The sequence below is a fragment of the Microtus ochrogaster genome, unplaced genomic scaffold (genome assembly GCF_000317375.1).
Source record: "Microtus ochrogaster isolate Prairie Vole_2 unplaced genomic scaffold, MicOch1.0 UNK83, whole genome shotgun sequence".
Classification (NCBI taxonomy): domain Eukaryota; kingdom Metazoa; phylum Chordata; class Mammalia; order Rodentia; family Cricetidae; genus Microtus; species Microtus ochrogaster.
Window position 1 is genome coordinate 999,923 of NW_004949181.1, and position 22,175 is coordinate 1,022,097.

Consider the following 22,175-nt stretch of genomic DNA (forward strand, 5'->3'; position numbering starts at 1 on the left):
CAAACAGTTTCTGAGTTTGGTCAGCTGCTACTTGTCTCTTTCTTCTGGCATCTAGGATGTTGGGCTGAGGCTTTCCCTAAAGGTGGGTCTTAGAGCCTCTTCTATAGAGCCTCTTTGGCTGTATGTTCCTTAAAAACGAAGGTTTCTAGGCTATTTGTTAGACCTCCTGAATTGGACTTCCTGTGGAATAGAACAGAGGGAGCCTGAGAGTGATTTGTATGGATGCTCATGTTTAGACAACATTGCCCCAGATAGAAATTCTAACAAAGAAACCACAGCTCTGCATTGTCTGATGTTGTTTTCAAGTACTTGGCACAGAGCCTGGAACATACAAGGCAACTCATAAATGTTTGAGCAGTGACAAATGTGTGCCCGCGGATTCCCCAAGATGCACTGATGTAAGCTTTTCTCTCTCTTATTTCTCACTTTCCTCTCTGCGTGTATGGGCACAGCAGGCTCTTCCTGTGTTGTCTTGAAAGAAGAATGGAAGATCCATTACAGCCTAGTTGGCAAGGTCTCACCATCCCTTTTATTTTTTAAGTCCTTAGGAGATGAGTGTGATATCAGTAGAAATGCTGAAGAGGGGATGCCAGCGAGGAAAGCAGAGATGCGGAAGGATTTTTCCAAGATGAGAATGAGGTTCTTGATATATAGAAGTGGGGAGAAATTTGTGGCTTTCAGCATCTTTAAGGATTTTGTGGCTGCAGAAGGGCCAGTCTTAAGTAGTTGTATACCTGAGATACCCACTCACTAGGATTAGTTATTTTTGCATCATTGTGATTAATAATTAAAAGGAACAACTCAAAGGATGATGGATTTATTCTGCCTCACCCAGCGATTCAGAGTGATTTTAGTTGTGGCAGGTGTACCAGTTACTTATTTTGTTTGTTTGTTTGTTTGTTTTTTCAAGGCAGGGTTTCATGTGTAACTTTGGAGCCTATCCTGAAATTAGCTCTTGTAGACCAGGCTGGCCTTGAACTCACAGAGATCATCCTGCCTCTGCCTCCTAAGTGCTGAGGTTAAAGATATGTGCCACATCGCTGGGCCAAGTTACTTTCCTCTTGCTGTGATAAAACACCATGACCAAGGCAACTTATAAAAGGAAGGATTTACTTGGGCTCATGATCCCTAAGAGTCTACCACCACCACCATCATCATCATCATCATCATGGCGGAGAGCATGGCAGCAGGCAGGTAGGCATGGTGATTGAGCAGCTGTTAAGAGCTGACATCTTGATCCACAAACAGGGAGGCAGAGAGAGCAACTCTAGATAATGAGAGTCTTCTGAAACTTCAAAGTCTGCCCCCCATACCTCCTGATCCTCCCCAAGTAGCCACCAACCAGAGACCAAATATTTACATTTTCTAGACTTATGGAGGAAATCTCATTCAAAGCATCATAGAAGTACTGGAGAAGGTGTATATGATCCCTGCTTGATGGAGATGCTGTGAGAACTAAATAGGACATGTAGAAAGCTCCTCACATGTTGGTGGACCAGGAAACAGTGACCACCTTCAAAAACCTGTTCCCTGTGAGCTACTGTCTCGAACCAAGACCTACCTCCTAAAGGCCCTACACCCTTCAAAAGGGAGTCACTAGTTGGGGACCAAGTTTTTAAAGTTCAAATATGTGAGGGGCATTTCAGGCTCAAACCATAACCTCCAGAAATTCTACACTATGTGGGTGGTGATGGGGCTACTTAAAGAAGATGAGTAGTGCTTGGGAAATGATGAAGTTAGAGGACTTGGGGATCAGAGTTAAAATGATGGCAGCTTCAAAGGGAAATGCAACATTTCTGCACACCTGGACTTCTTAAAAATTAAATTTGCTTTATTGTTTGTGAGCAAACTCCTAACAGTAGGCAAAAAACAAAAATCATTACTATATTGGAATAGTTCTACAAGCTGGTATCTGCAAAAACTAAAACAAACTAAAGTTATTCATAGAGGTGCAAGAAGGAAATAAATGTGGAGATTTAAGAATGAATATTTCAATCACAGTGGCAAAAGCATGACTGTCCCTCGCTGTATTCATGTCTCTCCACTGTCTTAGGCAAGACACTGAGGGGCTGTCCCAGAGGAATGGATCATCAAGGGTCCTCATGTTTCATCTTCTTACCTCATTGGTTGTGGTATTCTTTGAATCTTGATGTTCAAGATAATGTTCTTCACCGAGTCTGTCCACAAGGCTGTTCAAAGATGAGGATTTCACCCAGGTTCTTAGAGTACATTGTGTCCACCCTCAGCAAGGCCTGGCTCATCCACTCTATTTCACAGATTATGATTGGGTCTGGGTTCATGTTGGTCACAAATGAGTAATTTGTAGTTAGTTAAATCTACCTAATTATTGGTCACTCAAACCCAAGCAGCAAGTTTTATCCTCTGATACCAAGGCCTGAATTTATCCCAAAGAGGTTAGGAAGTACGCGGTACCTGGGCAAGTCAGCAACCTCTGCCCCTAATCTTGATTGAAGGGGATGTTGGAAATTCCCGCAGTGACCGCTGCTTGAGTCCCTCAGTTCCAGAAGGTTGCATGAGTGCCTTAGGTTGGGGTCCATGAAGCAAGCCTTGAGACATGGTTGTGAGCATCAGGGATTCTCTGGGTAACCTTACTTGAAGTGAATAGGGTAAACCATCATCACATAGTATGTAAATGAGATTACTTATATCATGAACAATAGGGTTTCATCTGGTTCAGGATCTCTATGAGGTGATAAACATTGTCCCCTAGAGTTGTCCTGGCTGAGGATCAAAAAGACTGGGTGTGTGTTCTCAAGTTTCTACTTGGCCTTATTGCTTCCTAAGGACTAATGGGAAGGGAGATGGCCTTAATGCCTTTGCAGCCAGCCTGACCTTCATTTTGAGGAAAGCAGGTACAGGATACCTTCCTTAAGAATAGCACACGCAGAGAGGCCTTGCAGGGAACCTTCAGCTGCCTCCCCAGGGCTGGTCTTTAACAAGAGCCTCTAATGAGAGCTGCCTTGTGGTTTTCACCATCAGTTGATCATTCCTTGTGACTGCTTGAGGAACTAGTCAGTATTACAATTAGTGCTCTGATCCTGCCAGCTTGCAGACTGTCTGCTCTTTATTTTTATGGAGGCTTGTTAGAGGCCATTACTGCATGGGCTGCTTAGGGGAGTGCAGCCTCCATTTCGCATTGAGAAGCCACTGCAAGACACTTTGTCTGAGGAATTAATTAGCTTCCTCTAGGAAGATACAAATTTGCTGAAAGAAAATGGAGATAATTTCAAACTGTGTTGTGAATAAATGAATAGTTTTACTCGGGACCCAGTACAATAAACGGTTTTCCAAAAGCATAACAAGGCCTGGTGTGAGGACTCTGAGGGCTAGCCGGCTTGCTGTTCGGGACCATCTTTGGGGAATCTCGATGTGTCTGTTCCTCTTTAGTTACCCTCTTGATGGTGTTATGTCCACATCTATATAGATGTATGAGATGCATATATACACATATACATTGATATATTTTTGCCTGATGTACAATTTTTCAGTTAAGTTTATTTGCTCTTCTCTTATTTATGTTTTCATCTTATGAGAAAATGATTCTTACTCTTGCTTACAAATGGCCTCTGGACTCAGCACAGGTCACTTAAGCAAGAGAGAGAGACAAGGACAGAGAATAAAGACACACACATGCACGACAGAGGAGACAGAGATAGACAGAACAAGAACCAGTGTTTGAAGGCTGCATTTGGTCTGCAGACTTCTTTCCCAGTTTTTAAACTTTCCTTCAGCCACCTGTTCATTTGCCTATCATGTGATTTCTCATTACAAAAGTTGCATGCATGTGACAGATGGTACGTCCTAAACAGACTAAGAAGTGTTGACTGCCTGATTCTTTAACCAAGTTGCCTACCTAGCTCGTGCATTCATTAACTTTAAGAAAAGGCTTGCTGTGCACTTAGGTATGTGCTCAGTGTCCTGCTCTTTATCTTCACCACTCTGCTTTGGGCCCCTGGAGGCTTTCTTTGGTTCAGATTTAGACTTTGTATTATTTACTTTTTCTGTTTCTATGATAAAACATCATGCTCAGCACAGTTTATAAAAGGACCAGATTTAGTCTGGGTGTATGGTTCTAGATGGATAAGAGCTCTTCACCATCACTGTGGGGAAGTGTGGCAACAAGCAGACATGGCAGCTAGAGCAGCAGCTGAGAGCTCACATCTCCATCCACAAACAGTGAGGGAGAGAGAGTGAGACAGAGAGAGAGAGAGAGAGAGAGAGAGAGAGACAGAGACAGAGACAGAGACAGAGAGACAGAGACAGAGAGAGACAGAAGAGAGAGAGAGAGCAGCTGAAGGGATGTGAGTCTTTTCAAACCTCAAAGCCTATCACTAATGGCATATCTCCCAACACTCACCACCACCACCACCACTACTAGTCACTAACTGGGGACCACCACAGACAATCTATAGGAGGTCAGAAGTCATCAGGAAAAAGGAGTGGGTCTTCTCTTCAGAGTATTTGATTGGCTGCCTACCTCTTTTGGCCAGCAGGCCATAGATCCTGTCTAAGCCCCCCTCCTCCCAGTATTCTGCCCCTCCTCTTTCTCTGATGTATTACTAACCTTAAGATTCTATACTTTTCTTCATGGCTTTCCCATGTCCTGCTCACATCTTTACAAAGAATACCATATGTGTGTTAATTATTTTGTACATGTATCAAAATATATTTAATATGTTTCCCCTTATACTCCCCATTCTGCCTTTTCTCAGCCCACCACTTTCCATTAGTATCTGTTGGTCCCCTGGAATTACTTTTATTTTCATGTTATATGTACCTACATAAAATCCAGGAACCACAAATGAGAAGAAACATACAGTATTTGTCTTTCTGAGGTTGGTTTTATTCACTTTATGTAATTATTTTTGCTGCACCCATTTTCCCTGCAAACAACATAGTATTGTTCTTTGTCTATGGCTGAAAACATCCATTGTGTATATAAGCCTTATTTTCTTCAGCAATTCTCTGTTGTTAGGCACTTAGGTTTATTTTGCAGTTTAACTAGTATGATAAGCAAGTGTTACACATTTGGCTGGGAACAAGAAGGATGGATGCACTGACTGCTCAATATTCACCTGAAGCTCTAATTGAAATGCAGATTCCAGAACCGTCCATGGATGTGCAGTTTCTCACCCACCCTTGTGAATGCGGTGATCACATCATCCTGTGATTCCTTGATGGTGACACTATGCCCTCTAATAAGTCTTGGTGGGGGGGGCATGAAGTCATCACTTGTGATGAGGAACAGGAGGTTCTTCAGGAAAGGTCTGTGTCTGCAGGGCTTGTTCAGACTGCATGTTCCCTCCCCAGACTCCACAGGTTTCTGCTCTTGAGAGATGAAGGGTAATTTCTTCACATCTCCAGAGTCTCTGTCTGGAGAGCTACCTTCAAATGCTGGGTAGTAAGGAAGGGATGGTAGCAAGGAAACCAAAGATGGCCTCATAGGTTGATTTCCCCACAAGAGCTAGAAAGAATGCATCCTATGTCCTGAAGATCTCTCTAATCTTCATGTCCCTGCTTGGATCACCAAAGGGAATCTTTTCTGTTTTCTATACGTCGATATTGCCTCATAGTGGGTCAATGTGATGGTTCTGTGGTGAAGAAGCTTGCCACCAAGCCTGTTGACTTGAGTTTGAGTCCTAGTATAAGGTGGAAGGAGAGAATAGACTTACAAGTTGCTCTCTGAAATCCACACAAGTGTACACATGCAAAAAATAAGAGTAAAAAAAAAAAACTCAAAGCAAGTTCCCTTATGCTATGGATTCCATTTTGTTTAAAACAATTTGCAGGGCATAGTCTGTGAACCAATATTCTGAAGAGGTAGTTCCTAACCCCAAGAGTTTTGGGGAGAGAATGAGAAGAGCAGACCTGGTATATCTGAAACTGGGCAGTTCAGAGGACACACACCTCTGGCCTACGACGCACCCATATCAGCTGATGTGTTTTGTTCTCACATGGCCCTAGTAACTCCCTATGAAAATACAAAACTCTCTGACATCTGTAGACTCTCTTTGATGCCACATGCAGGCAAACTGAGGCATATAGAGAGTGCTAGAACATTGACACTCCAGATAGCGCACTCAGTAGTGAGTAGTGTTGGTACAGAAATAATTACATCCGCTAAGGTAGAACAGTTCCAAGCTTTGGCTCCATCACCTTTAAAGGTCGCTGAGTTCTGCTGTTGTTGCCTGAGCAGTACCTGCTTAAGGCTGCACAGTAGTAGAAAGGCAACTTTACCTTCCTATCAAGTTCCCCATTCATTTGTAATTGCTCCCTGGGAGCCTTTCTCAAACACACCTTGGCACTCAAGTCCTTGCTTCAGGGTTTGTTTGCAGGAAATTCAGTTATCTTATCAGGGGCTCAGGTAACTTGGAGAATACAAGGCAAGAGAGGCAACAAGAACTTTCCTCAAATCAGTACCCATAGTCATCAACCAAACTGTGACTGAGAAGGTATTTGAAGAATGGATAGTGGAGTTCTTTGAAGGAGAAATGAATGTCCCCCCTGCCAGGCTCAGGTGTTTGAGCACTTGTCCCTAACTGGCAGCACTGTTTGGGGGAGGAGGTGCAGTTATACTGGAGGAAGTGTCGCTTGTGAGAATTTATAGCGTTGCCTTATGTCTAGCTTGCTTTTCTGCTTCGTGTTTGTGGTAGAAGATGGGCTCAGCTGCCTGCTTCAGTTATCTGTCACTATGCCCACCATTGTGGACTGTCTCCTCCGTGCAGTAGAAAGGTAATAGATATATACTACAGATATGAAAATAAAACACTGAGTTTTAGAGAAAGAACAGATGCCATTAATATGAGTTCTAACCCTGGTACTAATCTGCATTTCCCCTTTGCTCCGTGGTCTGCCTACTCCTGACCATTTACATTTCTAGTGAGATCCTGTTCCAATCACGTGGTAGATGTACGAAGTCAGCTCAGGGTAGGGTCCCTGACTGAAGAACAACCGGGGAAAGGATTACATTTTATTGTATGACTTGGTGTGGTGTCAGATGGAGTTAGGAAGAAAAGCCAGCCCTAGCACTCTGAGCAGACTAAAGAATCCTAGAGCAAAGACACTTGGCTCACCTCATTTACGACATCGGCCCTGAGGATCATTCTCTAGACCTGGCCTGAAATGCAGCTGCTGACCATTGATAGAGGACGGGAGATTTTGTACTTGATATTTTATGAGCTCAATCAAAAGCCTCCCTGAACTCGTTCAGAGGGCAGTATCTATGTAGGAAGCCCATATTCTCTCTGGCCATCTTATGAATCTGGGCGCTCTGGGGAGGGTGGCCCCGTTTGGTTCAAATCATCTCTCATTAACCATAGCTGTCAGTTCCTGGGAAGAAGGCTGATGGAACACTGTGGGAGGGATCTAAAGGGGCTGGAGTCACTGATTGGAAACAACTGAAACACAGGTTTGTCACAGCTGTTGTCATCTGAGGAGAGAACCTTATGGTTTTGGTTGAAGGAAATGTATTTTCCCGTGTGATTGAGCTCAATTTTCTAGGACTGTAGCCACTAGCTCTGTTTCAATGTGGTATGTTATTGCCTCTCACCCAGAGATGAGTGGACAAACCCACAGAAAATCATTTTTAGTTTTCTGCTGGTCATATAGCTTTAGTAGAAAGTAGCATGCCTAGGTCACCCAGGGAATGACACTGTGATTGACTCCTTCCCATGCACAGCCTGTGCCTCCTCCATTCTCAAAGTCTATGGGTAAGTTCCAGGATAAAAAGCTATAAGTTCCCTCAAATGTCTGAGAAATATTTTATTTGGGAGGTAAGAGCCTTGGCAAGAGCAGAAACATGAGTTTGGGATGTTTTTTAAGGTAATTAATTTTACTAAGAATGGAAGCTTGACCCAGATTCTTTTGTTTCTTAGTAAGGGCTTGGGAAAGAGCTGTAAAACTTTCCATGGTGCCTCTTGTAAGAGTTCTCTTATATCCATGATGACATCTTCTTGTTCAGGATTGTAGGAGGCCATGGCACAAGCTCGGACTCCTTTAGACGGCTTCTGCTGCTCATGCCTGTGTGATAGGCTCCTCCACTTCTCACCTTGCACTTCCCAGAAATCAGGGTGGGATTGAGAATTGTAGGAAAAATAGAACTCCTTGAGTTGATAATTTTAGGGCACATTCTGTCTTTCTCAGGGGTTCCCAGCAGGACAGAGCCCCTTTGCTAACAGGGGCCCTCTTGTGTGAGCCTCTTTACATCTTTTGTTTCATACTGTTTCCCACACCTTCACTTCCTAAGATCACTTCCCATGTGAACAGACTGCTTCCAAGTGTTCTTCACAGCTCTGAATGTGATAAAAATTCATTATGGCCTAACACTTAACACCTCCCAGCATCTCATTTCCTTGAGATTTGGGCCTGGATTCAAGTCTATTCTTACATATTTTTTGTAGTTCCAAAAAAAAAAGGTTTGATTTCTTACTTGACCATGGTTCTCAAAAGGCTCTGATTACATGGCTCCTGGTAGTCTTTACTTTCTACCAGGTTTGTGTAAAGTGCTTTGGTGTAACAAAAGGAGCTTACCTGCTGCCTCAGTCACTGGTCCAATGCTGTGAAGAGCCACCATGACCAAGACAACTCTTACAAAGAAAGCATTTACCTAGGGTCTGGCTTACAGTTTCAGAGGGCAAGTTCATGACGATTATGGTGGGAAGCAGACAGGCACAGCAATGGAGCAGCAGCTGAGAGCTTTACATCTTGATGTCCTGGCAGCAGAGGGGGAGAGAGAGAGAGACAGAGACAGAGACAGAGAGACAGAGAGAGAGACAGAGAGACAGAGAGAGAGGGAGAGGGAGAGGGAGAGGGAGAGGGAGAGGGAGAGAGAGGCTAAACCTGATGTGAGCTTTTGAAAGCTCTCCCCAGTGACAAACTTCCTACTCCAACAAGGCCACCTCTCCTAATCCTTCCCAAACAGCTCCACTAACTGAGGATCCAGTATTCAAATGTATGAGCCTAAGGAGACCATTCTCATTCATAACACTGCATCTGCTATGTGACATAAACTGAGGTTGCCTGAAAAGACAAACGTAAATGCTTTAAGAAGAACAGTGACCTTTGCTTGCCTTGCGTTCATGCTCTTCTCTTCTACTGATAACAGGTTCCCCTGATCATCCTTGGCACCTTTCTGTGAATCAGGTGTGATGGGCTCATATCTGATGTCTGGGGGAAATTCAGGACTGGTTAATTCATTTCTTCCATCTCTTGGTCACAGCTATTATTGGTTTAGGGACATCTATATGACTCAGACTGTTCAGTAATTCTCAGTCCTGGGATTTTTGCGGGAACATTTGTTAGCAAGATACTTTCCCTCCCAGGATATAGTTGTCAAGATGATGGGAATTCAAGCCTAAACTATGGGGTTTTGCCACTATAATGTGAGTCTATTCAGCATGATGACAGCTTAGAAGGAAGCAAGGTAGAGAACAAGACCACATGGTACCCTCATGCTTCCTGAGAGGGTGACAATTCTTTTCCTGTCATTAGGTTTCAGTAGAAATTATCTGGGTTATCTTTCAGCACAAGGTGACAGTACTTCCAAATGTGAAATCAAAGAATCATCATCTGAAACAAAAGATGGCAATCCCATCTTTTGTCTAGGTAGCATTTCCATGAGTTGGTGGACAGGTAAGAAAAAGCATAGACAAAGTGGATGCTCTGGTTCACTCTGCACTGGTCAGAAACATACTTTTCTGTGCTTAGGGATGGGGAGCACAGTATGACATCTGCTTTTTCTCTGTTGTACTGAAGCAAGTACTCAACTGGGGGCTTCCTGAGGCCACAGCCACAGGCAAGATGGTTCAGATTCTGATGACCAAGTCCATGTTGATGGAGAGATGGCTGTTCTCATATTTTCTTGGAACACAGCAGGCCTTTGTTATAAGGTGACCAAAAGGAGACCATGAACTATCTGGAACACTTGGGAATCAGGAAGGACACATGCTCTCATGAGAACTGAGATGACAGGTCTTTAAAAGGAACTCATGAAAAGTAGCATTCAGCTATGAGGCCAGAAGGAGCCTGTAAGGATCCCAGGTCTCCTCAAACATGGTGACTACCTAGGGGAGATAGCAACACAGGTGACTTACTTCTGTGTGGCTGCTGTTAGCATTCATAAGATGCAATAGTCTACCTCTTTCCCTTCCAGGTTATGAACAAATTGAGATATACATATGAGTATACATGTACATATGCTACCTTTATTATTTGTGATGTTGGATTAGAAGATATGTTTGATCCAAAGCTGAGTATTTATAACCCAGATATAGCAGCATAGCAAGCCAGTAGTAAGTCTTCTCAACTAACCAAGAAAATGGTACAAATGTCCTGGAAGGAATGGAGGTTATTCTAAAGAGGTGTGTCTCCTACTTTATCTCTTGCCTCTCCTTACTTCCTTCACATTCTCTCTTCCTTGTTTTTCTTTTCCTTTCTCCCCTTCTCTCCTCACCTCTCATTGTAGTGTGACCCCACCCTGGCTGTAGCCATCAAGAACACAACCTTCTCCCACTGCTCAGACCAGAGATCAGTGTCTACTTCCTGCATTTGTTATTTTGGTGGGACCTCAACACATCTCTTGGATCTTTCTTCAACTTTCTTCTCTTTGGCCCATCTTTTTGTTTCTAATAAATGTGACCCAATTTTATTTTGGAAGCTATGTCTCACTCATTCTTAGTTCAGGAGGAATTTCATACCCTGGTATATCTAGATAGAGCATCTCCTTACCACTGTGATAGAACCAAGACCCTGGTAAGCTAGGTAAGAGTCAGAAGCAGAACTTTTGTGATGTGGGATGTTCTTCTGTTTATGTGTTGCTTTTATTGGTTGATAAGTAAAGCTGTTTTGGCCAATGGTTTAGCATAGTAAAGCCGGGCAGGAAATCTGAACAGAGATATAGAGAGAGAATAGGCAGAGTCAGAGAGACACCATGCGGTTGCCAAAGGAGAACACCAGAGGCTTATCAGCAAGCCACAGCCTTGTGGCAATACAAAGATTAATAGAAATGGGTTAACTTAAAATGTAAGAACTAGCTAGAAATATGCCTGAGTCATTGGCCAAACAGTGTTGTAATCAATATAGCTTCTGCCGGGCGATGGTGGCGTACACCTTTAATCCCAGAACTTAGGAGGCAGAGGTGGGCAGATCTCTGTGAGTTCGAGACCAGCCTGGTCTACAGAGCTAGTTCCAGGACAGGCTCCAAAACCACAGAGAAACCCTGTCTCAAAAAACCAAAAAAAAAAAAAAATCAATATAGCTTCTGTGTGATTATTCAGGTCTGGGAGGCCAGGAAATGAACAAATGAGCAGTCACCATTTACATAATGATGCCCAACATTTGGCAACGTACATCCACACAAAGCCTAAGGAAACTAAAAAAAAAAAAACAAAAAAACAAAAAAGGGCTTCTAGACCCGCAAAAATGTGATTCAATTGGAGCTTCTTGGTAGCCAACTTTTTTTTTTTCAGATAGGCTCTGTTTGCTGGTGGCAAACAGAGGGGCAGCTCTGTTAAAGAAGGCTTCCTGACTCAGAATTAGCAAAAACTGCATGACTTCTTTAATAGACAGCTTCCTGGTTCATGCTGGCAGCATGAATGACTCTGGATCTTTTGGGAGTCCTGCACTTAAATGGGGTTTGTGAGCAGCATGCTACTAGTTCCTTAATGGTGACATAGACCCACTGCATACCTAGAGCTGAGGCTATGAGCATAGCTAACAGAGGCAGTGAGCATATCTCTGCCACGTTGTTTGGGGCGGAACCAACAGACAGGGCCATGGAATTAGTCCTAGTTACACCCACTTAGCATTTTTTTTTTAAAAGGCACTCCTAGTCAGAAAAAGATTACAGATACACAATAAAGACAGATTGAGACCCAAAAAAGAGACCTCTAAATGGATTCAGACAAAAAAGAAGACCTCTAAATGGGTTCAGTGTTGGACAGATGTATGTGGGCTTAAGAGAGAAGAAAGAGCACAGTCATAGATTAAAGACAATAAAATAAATATTAAAAAATAGTAGAGGACAAAAAGATAAGCCATATAAAGATGGAATATATACACAGAGAGTCTAGATTATTTATTATTATTGTGTTTCCTTTGAGTTTCTTGACTGCAGAGAAACATTTGATTCTGGGGGCTGCTAAATTAAATCAACATAAAGGTATTTTGACTTCCAAGTTTGTGTCTAAGGATATGTTGTTTTGGAAAAGAGGTTCTGCTTTGGATTCCACCAAAGATGAAAATCTGTTGATTCCTTCCAGGCTAATGTGGTTTGAACAAGACTCCCAAAAGGTTTCCATAAATGCTAAAAATATTTTGCCTAACAAACAGCAGGAAGCAGTTTGGAGAAAACTAGGCCTAAATTCCCCAAATGATTGTTTATAAATATTTGTTTTCACTTAAACGGGGATATAATATAGAGATGAATACTTTGCATTGGTATGGATCTTAGTCTATTGATAAAAGTTTAAGATTGATTTTGTTACACTGTGTATATGTACTTCTGTTCTTGCTTAAGATATTGTGCTTGTACATCTCATCTAAAAATGTAATGTATAGTTAAGATATGCAGATTAATAGATAGTCATCTATAATAGTCAAACTATAGTCATGTTCATTAGGTTTTCTGGATGTACAGAGATATATTTCAGGTAGATGGGTATTATTCAACTTTTTCAAAGACCTACAGACTATGACATTTAAAATGTTTTAAGAATTTATATTTTTTTTTCTTGAAAGTGAACTACTTCTATTTCTGAGAACACCAATTACTTCAGAGAGGTTGATAGACAATAAAGAAACTTACTATGGAATTTGCCTGCAATGTGACAAGGCTAGCCATTTGGGCAAGAAATTACTCTTGCCTGCACTATTTGATGGTAGGCTGTATGAACTGTACATGCAGGACACACAGAAAAATGACTGTTAAACTTTCCAAAAGATAGGATGTTCCTTCAGGGTTCCTGCTTCACAGAAGAAACTGCAGCACATAGAAGATAGCAACTGATGCTTCAAATTTCCAATTTTCTGGAAAAGTCTGATGGATACTATGGACATGTAGGCTGAAGATGGTTGCGCCAACATTACAGAAAAACATTTGGATGACTCTCCAGGCAGAGAAATGTCTCTGTTTATTCTAAAGTTTTGGAAGTTGCTTACAATGTACTTCCTATTTATTTAAGTAATATTATATCCTTCATGGGTCTTTGATATAATTGAAGATAGTTATAGTTTTCCTTAGTTACGATAAAAGATAAATTAGATATGAAACTTTAGACTTATAAAGAAATATTGTAACTGTAGTTCTTGCTTAATACTTGTTTTGTTATATGTAATTTTATCATGTTAAAGTTAAAACTTCCTTTTTAATTAAACAAAAAAGAAGAGAAGATGTGGGATGTCCTTCTGTATATGTGTTGCTTTTATTGATTGATAAGTAAAGCTGTTTTGGCCAATGGATTAGCAGAGTAGAACCAAGCAGGAAATCCAAATAAAGAGAGAGTAGGTGGAATCATGGAAATGCCATGTAACTGCCAAAGGAAAAAGATGCCAGAGTCTTACTGGTAAGCAACAGCCTCATGGTGATACAAAGATTAATAGAAATGGGTTAATTTAAAATGTAAGAGCTAGCTAGAAATATGCCTGAGTCATTGGCCAAACAGTGTTGCAATTAATATAGCTTCTGTGTGATTATTTGAGTCTGGGCAGCAGGGAAATGAATGTGCAGTCTCCATTTACACTTTTCTTAAGACAGATGCTGGAAACAAAATCTTGCCAGGCACTGGTGGCACATGCCTTTAATTCTAGTATTTGGGAGGCAGAGACAGGTGGATCCCTATGAGTTCAAGGCCAGCCTGGCCTACAAAGAGAGCTCCAGGACAGGCTCCAAAGTTACACAGAGAAAAACTGTCTTGAAAAACAAAAAATTCTCAATTCTGGTTCCTGAGTTTGTAGTAAAATTAAACTGGTGCTAATAGTGATGGCCCTCTTCCCCCCCTTGCCAGAAGTTTCCTTGATTGACCTTCACGCTTGTCAACACAGGACAGAGCTAGATTGAAAAGAAAGGTTACTCAGAGGAGAGCAAAATAGAAGGAAACAGAAAGCTACTACCTGGCAACAGTAACTAAGCTATTAAGACTTAGAATAGCTATGGGAATGTTTGAAGCATTCTTTCAGTAAAATTCTCAAGAGGTAGGGTACTTTCAACCAAACTATTTCTACTCATAAACATGGAGTTCGTGTGCTTTTGAGAACAAACAAATAGGTCAAAGTTTTATAGTACCCTAGATAAAGCATACTAATTATAGTCACTGCCATCTTACAATAAAAATGTATCAAAGACAAAAGAAGTTTCCCTGTCTTGGAGTTTACATTATCCAGGGGAGATGGGCAATAGATCCACAGTAATAAGTTATGGTAGTCGAAGAAGAACAAATGCACCAGGGATAGAGAGTTATGGCCACTGTTCAGAAGAGTCTAATGGGACGGCCTCACTTTGAGCAGAAGATAATCAGACTTCTGACTGGTGCTGAGAATGAGCTATGGTGCTCTTCAGCAGAAAAGAACCCGAGGGGACAGCAGATGTAAAGCCCTACCCAAGGGCACACCTCACACTTAAGGCGCAGAAACAGGGAGCTTAGAAGGGCTCCTTCCATGCCAAATGCCACTTGTCTTAGTTATGGTTTCTATTGCTGTGAAGAGACACCATGACCAGAACAACTCTTATAAAGGAAAACATTGAATTGTGGTGGTGGTGGTGGTGGTGGCTCACTTACAGTCTAGAGGTTTAATCTATTATCATCATGGTGGGACATAGCAGCGTACAGGCAGACATGGTGCTGGAGTTGAGAGCCCTACTTCTTGATAGGTAGGCAACAGGAAATGTACTGAACCACTGGACATAGCTTGAGCATAATGAGACCTTAAAGGTTGCCTCCACAGTGACACACTTCCTCCAACAAGGCTATAACTACTCCAACAAAGCCACACCTCCTAGTAGTACCATGCCCCATGAGGTTATGGAGGCCAATTATATTCAAAGTACTATACCACTACAAATCAGACATGTTCTCATAATTGGTCCCTCCCCTCATACCATGTTTTCTTGCTTGAGCCTTGGAACTAATGACCTTAACTATTTATAAAGTGATTAGAAAGTTTGGGGACCTTGGACCTAACTTCCAACTTTAAGTAAGAGCATTTGAAGAAATTTGAGCGAACTAGAGACACTTTCTGTATTAGTTACTAACACAACATTTTCTATAATTGTGACAAAGCAATATGGCTCAAGGAACTCATAATAGGGAGTGTTTATTTGGGCTTATGGTTCCAGAGGTATGAGTCCATCGCCATCACATCCAGGAAGACAGACTTGACTGAGACAGAACATAGCAAACAGCAAACAGGAAACAGAGAGAGCAAGCCTTGAAAGGTATGAGTCTAAACTGTCAAAGTCCATATCCAGTGACATACTTCTTCCAGCAAGATCACACCTCCTAAACATTGCTCAAACAGTACAATCAACTGGGACCAAGTATCCAAACGTCCAAGACTGTGGGGGGACATAGCATTCAAACCACCACAGTTTCTGTTTCTCATCACTCAGGCTACTTTGGTCCGTTTTCTCTATCTCTTGCTCAAAAGGCATATAACTGTCTGGTAAAGGAACATCTCAGTTATGTCAGGATGCCAGAAACAGCCTAAAAATGTTAGCTCCTGTAGTGTAGAGAATGACCCCATAGGTTTATATATTTGAATACATGGTCCCCAGTCAATGGGACCATTTGAGAATAATAAAGGTGTGGTCTTACTGTAGGCAGTGTATCACTAGGGATGGGCTTTGAGGTTTTACAATGTCCATGCCATTTATGCTATTTAGCCTTTCTTTTCCTGACTCACAGTTGTTGTCTCAATGTGAAAGCTCTCAGCTATTGCTCCAGCACCATGCCTGCCTACCTGCCTGCTGCCATGCTCCCTGCCATGATGGTCATGGATTCACCCTCTAAAACAATAAGCCCTCAAAAAACTTTCTTCTGTAAATTGCCTTGGTCCTGGTATCTTAGCACAGCAATAGAAAAGTAACTAAGACAGCCTTCCCTCTAGCTTCTGTTTTCCAAAGCCATTTATAGGTATATAGTTTTGACTATCTTACTCCTGGGCTCCCCTCACAAGCCTGAATCCATAGTAATTTGAGCTGCTTTACCTATTTGTACACACATTTTACAGATAAGAAAATTCAGACTCTGAGATTGCTAAGTTTCAGGTCTAGATGAAAGCAATTCTTTAACAGGGAGCAAGTTTGGGGCTCTCAGATTTGTTCTTTGAGTGTCTTAATTCCCCCAGAAGTGGACCTTCAAGCAGCCTTAGACTGCTACTTGGTTACCACTTCTATGTCATTACATGATTACATGGGGTGTTCTCGGTGTGCCTTGGTTCCCTATGTTCCCTTAAACAGTGTCTACCCATTTCCTCCTTCTAAACACTCCATTTCAATAAAGAACCGCTTATAGATCTAAAGGCCCCCTACCAGGCACTGAGAGACAGCCTTGTGTGCATTGCTTTATGGTATAATGAACACAGCCAGAAAAGCAGAGTCAGGCTTTCCCATTTATAGATAAAGAACATTGCATTTTAGAGGAGCAGAGAAATGTGTCTGAACCGGAAGAGCTCATGGACTGCAGTCAGGTGCCAGCCCCAGGGGTTCAACCTCTCATCAGCACATATCCACCTTCTAAATTGCTCTCCATGGTGTTCTTTCTCTGCCTCCGGCCCTCCACTACCGTGCAAAGATGTGCTTGCCTGTGTCAGCAAACTGGCTATTACGATCACCCATCTCGTGGTACAGTAGTAAAAATTAGAGCCAGATGATGCTGGATTCAAGACAGTGCCATTGTAAAATGTATTCACGAACTTACATGTGACCTACAGTTTGCACCAAGGTTGATTTATATTTAAGTTGTGTCTGCCTGATTGGCTACAAAGGAGTTTGTGATTTTTAAAAACATCACTATACATTATTCCATAGCATGGTATAAAAATACCATCAAGTGCGTTTTCAGAATGGTAATACATTTTATAATGGTGGAACTTTGATGGTGTAATTGAGGCTGAACTGAAATAATATGGTTCAAGGGAGGGATTCGAGAAAGATATTCAGAAAGAGAATTTTCTGTGCAGCTGAGCAGTGATGGTTTTAATATTCAACAAGTAAAATGCAGCCTTCTGCAATGGTACTTGGCATATCTGTAAAATGCAGAAAAGATCTCTCTGTGCTTTTGGGGCCTTTCTTCTATGGCTAATTGACCATTTGCTCATCCTGACCTTGGAGATCATTTGTGTAAATGCAATTGAAAAACTACATTTAGATATGACTCTAGAAAGCTTTTCATAATGGCCATTTAAAGAAATCAAAGCGATTTTATTAATTCTCAATTTCATAAACTCAGCCAAACGAAGAGCAAAATTCAGAGAGCTTACAGACTGGAGGAGCCAGCAAAGCCTCTCTTTACAGCTGTTTTTCTCCCCTGATTAACCGTTCCCTGACTGCAGTGTCCCACTCAGCTTCCTCTTTACACCACTCAAACCATTTCCTGTTCAATGCTTTTTGCCTACCAGGATTCATTTTAGTATATCCCTTGGTCTGTGCTGGTTACTGGCTCTTTTTCTGCATAGAATTTTTAAGTTGAAGGGATGCACTTTTATTCAGGGTCAAATATAACCAAAACAAAAAGCAATTATACCACCTCAGAACAAGGGTAAAAATGATTGTGATAAGACTCCATCATTTACTATTTCAGCTTCTGTATGGAAATTTTTCCCAACCAGGGATTTCCCCCTTGAAAACTGAATTTAGTACTATTTGGGGAGAGAATCACAAAAAGAAACAATGAATGAAGACAGGAGGGAAGATAAACAATGTCATTTATACAAATGCGCAGGTCACTGCTACAGGCAGCTCAGGCTCCTTCCTGCAGTGGGCCTCTGAGTGCTGTTGTGGGACTTGCTTTCTAGTTAAGTTTACTGAGAGGTCAGGGGTCTGGAGTACTTATCTTTCATCTCCCATTCATTGTCAGCTAAAAGTGCTCTTTGGAGTGGTGACTCCCTGGACCTTTGCTTCTGATGTGCTGGAGAAGAGAGTCTTAAGTTGGGAAGTCGGGAGTGCCTGTGACGAGTACCATTGACAGGTGGGTGAGGAGCTTATGTGCATGGGGAGAAGCTACAGTCTGCTTAAGCCTTGTTTCAAAAGAATCTTTTCCCTGGGTAAGATTCCAGTGATGAGAAACTTCACATGTGTGTATATTTTAAGGTTTTAATGTTATGTGTGTAAAGTGTTTGCCTGCATGTGTGGTATCGACACCATGTGCATGTTGTGCTTGTGTAGGCCACAGGAGGGTATCAGACCACTTGCAACGGGCTTTATAGATTCTATTGTGAGCTACTACTAGGCTGCTAGGAATCCAACTGAGTTTTTCCCAAGAGCAGGAATCATTCCTAACTACTAAGGTGTAACTCCACCCCCAGTAGTTCAAGCTATAAGTTTTCCCAAGGAGATGCTGGTTCTACTGAGACTTAGCACCACCAAGAACTCAGTTCTTCCTTAGCCCTTCTTATTTTATAGACTTCTTCATGAGCTGTCTCCCACTTAGGCCTTCCTTGCTATCCCAGCTTTCATACAAGATAGAACAGCATCTCCAGTGTAGCGAGTATTGAGCTGATAGTTGTTTCTACGGATTTTGCTGTTATTATCAATGACAATGTGTTCTCCCATTTATCTGGGTTTCTTACTCCTCTAACCATGGGTTGATAGTAAAGCTAGAAGAACATGCAATGGCTGGGAAGAAAGGGATAAGACCTGGATGGAAATCTGGCACCTATGGAAGAATAGTTGACCCAGACTTTGGATCACTGAGAACAATTCACAATGGCAGGAGCATGAAGGGGCTGATCATATCATGAGCCCCAACCATGAAGCAGATGGACAATAACTGGAGATAGGTTTAACCTCTAAGGCTGGCCTATGGAGGCCATTAATTAGACCCCTTCTTCTAAAGGTTCTACACCTTCCAAAATGGCGCCACTAGCTAGAAACCTGGTGTTCAAAGCAAGAGTCTGTGAAGAATATTTCAGACTCAAACTATAACAGTGCTTAAAACTAACATTGTGACAAGCCATTTTTCTATTCTCTCTGGAAGTGAGTGCAGCTGAGATCAAATATAAAAATCCCAATGGCTGTCACAGTCACAGGCCTGGGAAGAGCAAAGGATGGGCTGAGTCAGCAATGGTGCTGAGGGTGCAAATCCCCAAATCATAACACTTTATAAAGACTGACATAACCAATGCTGACCTTAATGAAAATAATGTCTGAAACAAACTATAGTTTGTGCCGTCCATATCTCCTCTTGAGTATGAGGCTTTGCTTTTCCATCACAAAGTGCACAGATCTCTGAAGAGCCTTCAGGAATTGGCATGGTGACCAACCCTCACCCATTGTGTTCTGTCTCGTTGTGGCCTTTCTGTTTTCATAGTCGCAGGTGGGAGACACTTGGGGTTGCTTGGGTTTCTACTGTGGGTACCTACAGGAGTCACTCACTGGGGTTACAGAAGCTCCTGAAGCCAACTCTCAGGGACTCTACGACTTTGAAGGTCCTGTATATCAATGTCACAGAGACAGCTGAAGAAGCTGGGGCACGAGGATGTAAAACAAAAGCAGGATAAAGGGCCAAGGCTCAAGGCAGGTGCTCAGTCAAAGACCTAGAGATTAGTATTAGCATCCTGGAAACAAATAGATGACGGGAATTGTAAAGAATTTGCATGGAAATGAGACTGGTGGTGCCAGTCTGGCAGAACCTGACCTGAGCAGTGGGAGGAGGGAGACTACTACCCTTGATACCAAGAGTGGTGTGTGTGTGTGTGTGTGTGTGTGTGTGTGTGTGTGTGTGTGTGTGCGCGCGCGCGTGTACGCGCGTGCATGTGCTGTTGACTGCCCCATGGAAGAAGGGCAGTATGGACTGAATCTGACCGACAGCATAAGTCACCAGATGGTGCTTCTGACACTTGCTTTGACTTTGAATTTGAATTTGCCCACTGACTTTAGAAGCCTTGTGACAGAAGCCAAGGACTGCAGACCAAATGTCCAAACAACTGGCATCCAGTTTCTACTTCTCCACCTCATATCTCTTCTGTGACTCCTACCCCGGTGCTAACCATCTCCTGTCTTCAAGGCTCACTTCCTACACGTCAGGCCCTCGGGGAGTTATGAGCTTTAGACAATTCTTCAGGAGATCGACATGCATCCTGGCTGACTTTGCTCTCTGGAAAGATTTGGTTTTGTTTCAACAAAAAGGCTTAATTCAATATCTGTGTTCTGTGAGGCTAGGCTAAAGAAGAATACTATTGTCTTACTTAATTCAGACTCCCTGATTTGAACCACAAAACCACTCTCTCAAAGCTTACTTAAGTTCTGCTTCTCTAGCAACCAAATTTCCGGATAGAGAACAGACTGCCCATACCTGAGTCTTCTCTAGTCAGTCAGCAAGGATATGATCTCTGCGGTGGTCTCCTGATCGCTTCCACTGGCTGCAGTGACAGTCTCCTGGTTGCAGTAAAGCCCTGGATTCTGCTTTCCTCTGTGCAGCTGAAGCTTGCCTATGTAGAACAGTCGTTTGCACTTTAATAGAGAGCAACAGCAGCCTAAGTGTTGAGAGTGGGTTGAAAGGCTTTGTCGGGAAAGAAATAAATCTTTTCAAAGCTCCATTTCCGAAATTCCCGGGGAAGAATATCAGGGTGGAAAGATTTATGTGTCTACTCACAAGCCAATTTAGTGAGTCCCTGCTTTCTTTAGAACCTTCTTTTAAAAATATTTACTCAATATTTTCATTTGTGAATATGTGTGTGCCTGTCTGAGTTTATATGTACCACATGCATTTGAATGCCCAGAGGTCAAAAGAAACAGAAGCTACAGGTGGTTGTGAGTGCTGGGAATTGGACTCAGTTCCTCTTCAGGTGCAATATTCTTAACAGTTGAGTCAACTCTCCAGCTCCCTAAGATCCTTCTAATTGCTGTCAGAATCAATTCTAAAAACTGGAGTATTCACCTCTGAGCAAATCACATACAGTATGCCCACAGAGCCCCTGGGCTGTGATCACAAGGGCTCTTGGACCTCCATATCTGCTTCTCTTCTGTTTCTTACGCCCCCCTGAAAGCCCACACTCAAGTTAGGAGAAGGTGGGGAAAGGCAGTCTCTGTCTATGAGTTTCTAATAATTGAAAGAGAGGGTAAAGCATTCTTCTCAAACACTTAGTTTAAAAAATAACAAGTATATTAGAACTAAGCCAATAAATAACAACCAAGAATCAGAAAAGAATTTTAGAACAAAAAAAATCCTTCATAAAGACCATGAGCTAGAGTTTAAAATTAGGTACCTAACAATGCTTATATAAAATGATGCTTAATGAACTAAGCAACTTTTCAGTACATATAAGCATACCTATGGAAGAGACAGGGTAATGAAACAAAATCATGAGTATGTGATGATTTGGGGCGACTGTTGTCTGCATACCAAGCATATCCAAATAGAGACAGGACTTATTAGATACAGGTATCCTGAGAGATTAAAGATGGAGAACCGACAACAGGAGAAGAGGCAGAAAGTCTACGATGAACAGAACTGAGTTGGAGCTTGGCAGTACTGGGCCAAAAAGTTCAAAGATTCTAAAGAACTCCAGTGGATGTGACTCTGGTCCCTGGATTCATCTTCTTGGACTGATTTCAGAGTCAGAAGCACTTCAGTCCATTCTCTGTCCCTGCTCTGTTGCTTAATGTGTTTTCCCCTTTCTCGTAAGGTCATATATTAAACATAAAAAACAAAAAAAAAATATATATGCTTATAGTCGTTGAAGCTGAGCAGCAGTCCTCTATCTCATTCTATTTATTTTGGCATATTTAGGCTTTTCTATGATAAAACACATGTATAAGACCTAAAAATGGGCTCTGGAGAATAGCTCAGCTGTTAAGAGCATTTGCTGTGTTTGTAGAGGACTTGGGTTTGGTTCCCGGCACCACCATGGAGGTTCATAACCATTTTGTCTCCAGTTCTACCAGACATGATGCCCTTCTCTGGCCTCTGAGGGTCCTGCATGCATGTGCACACTCATTCATA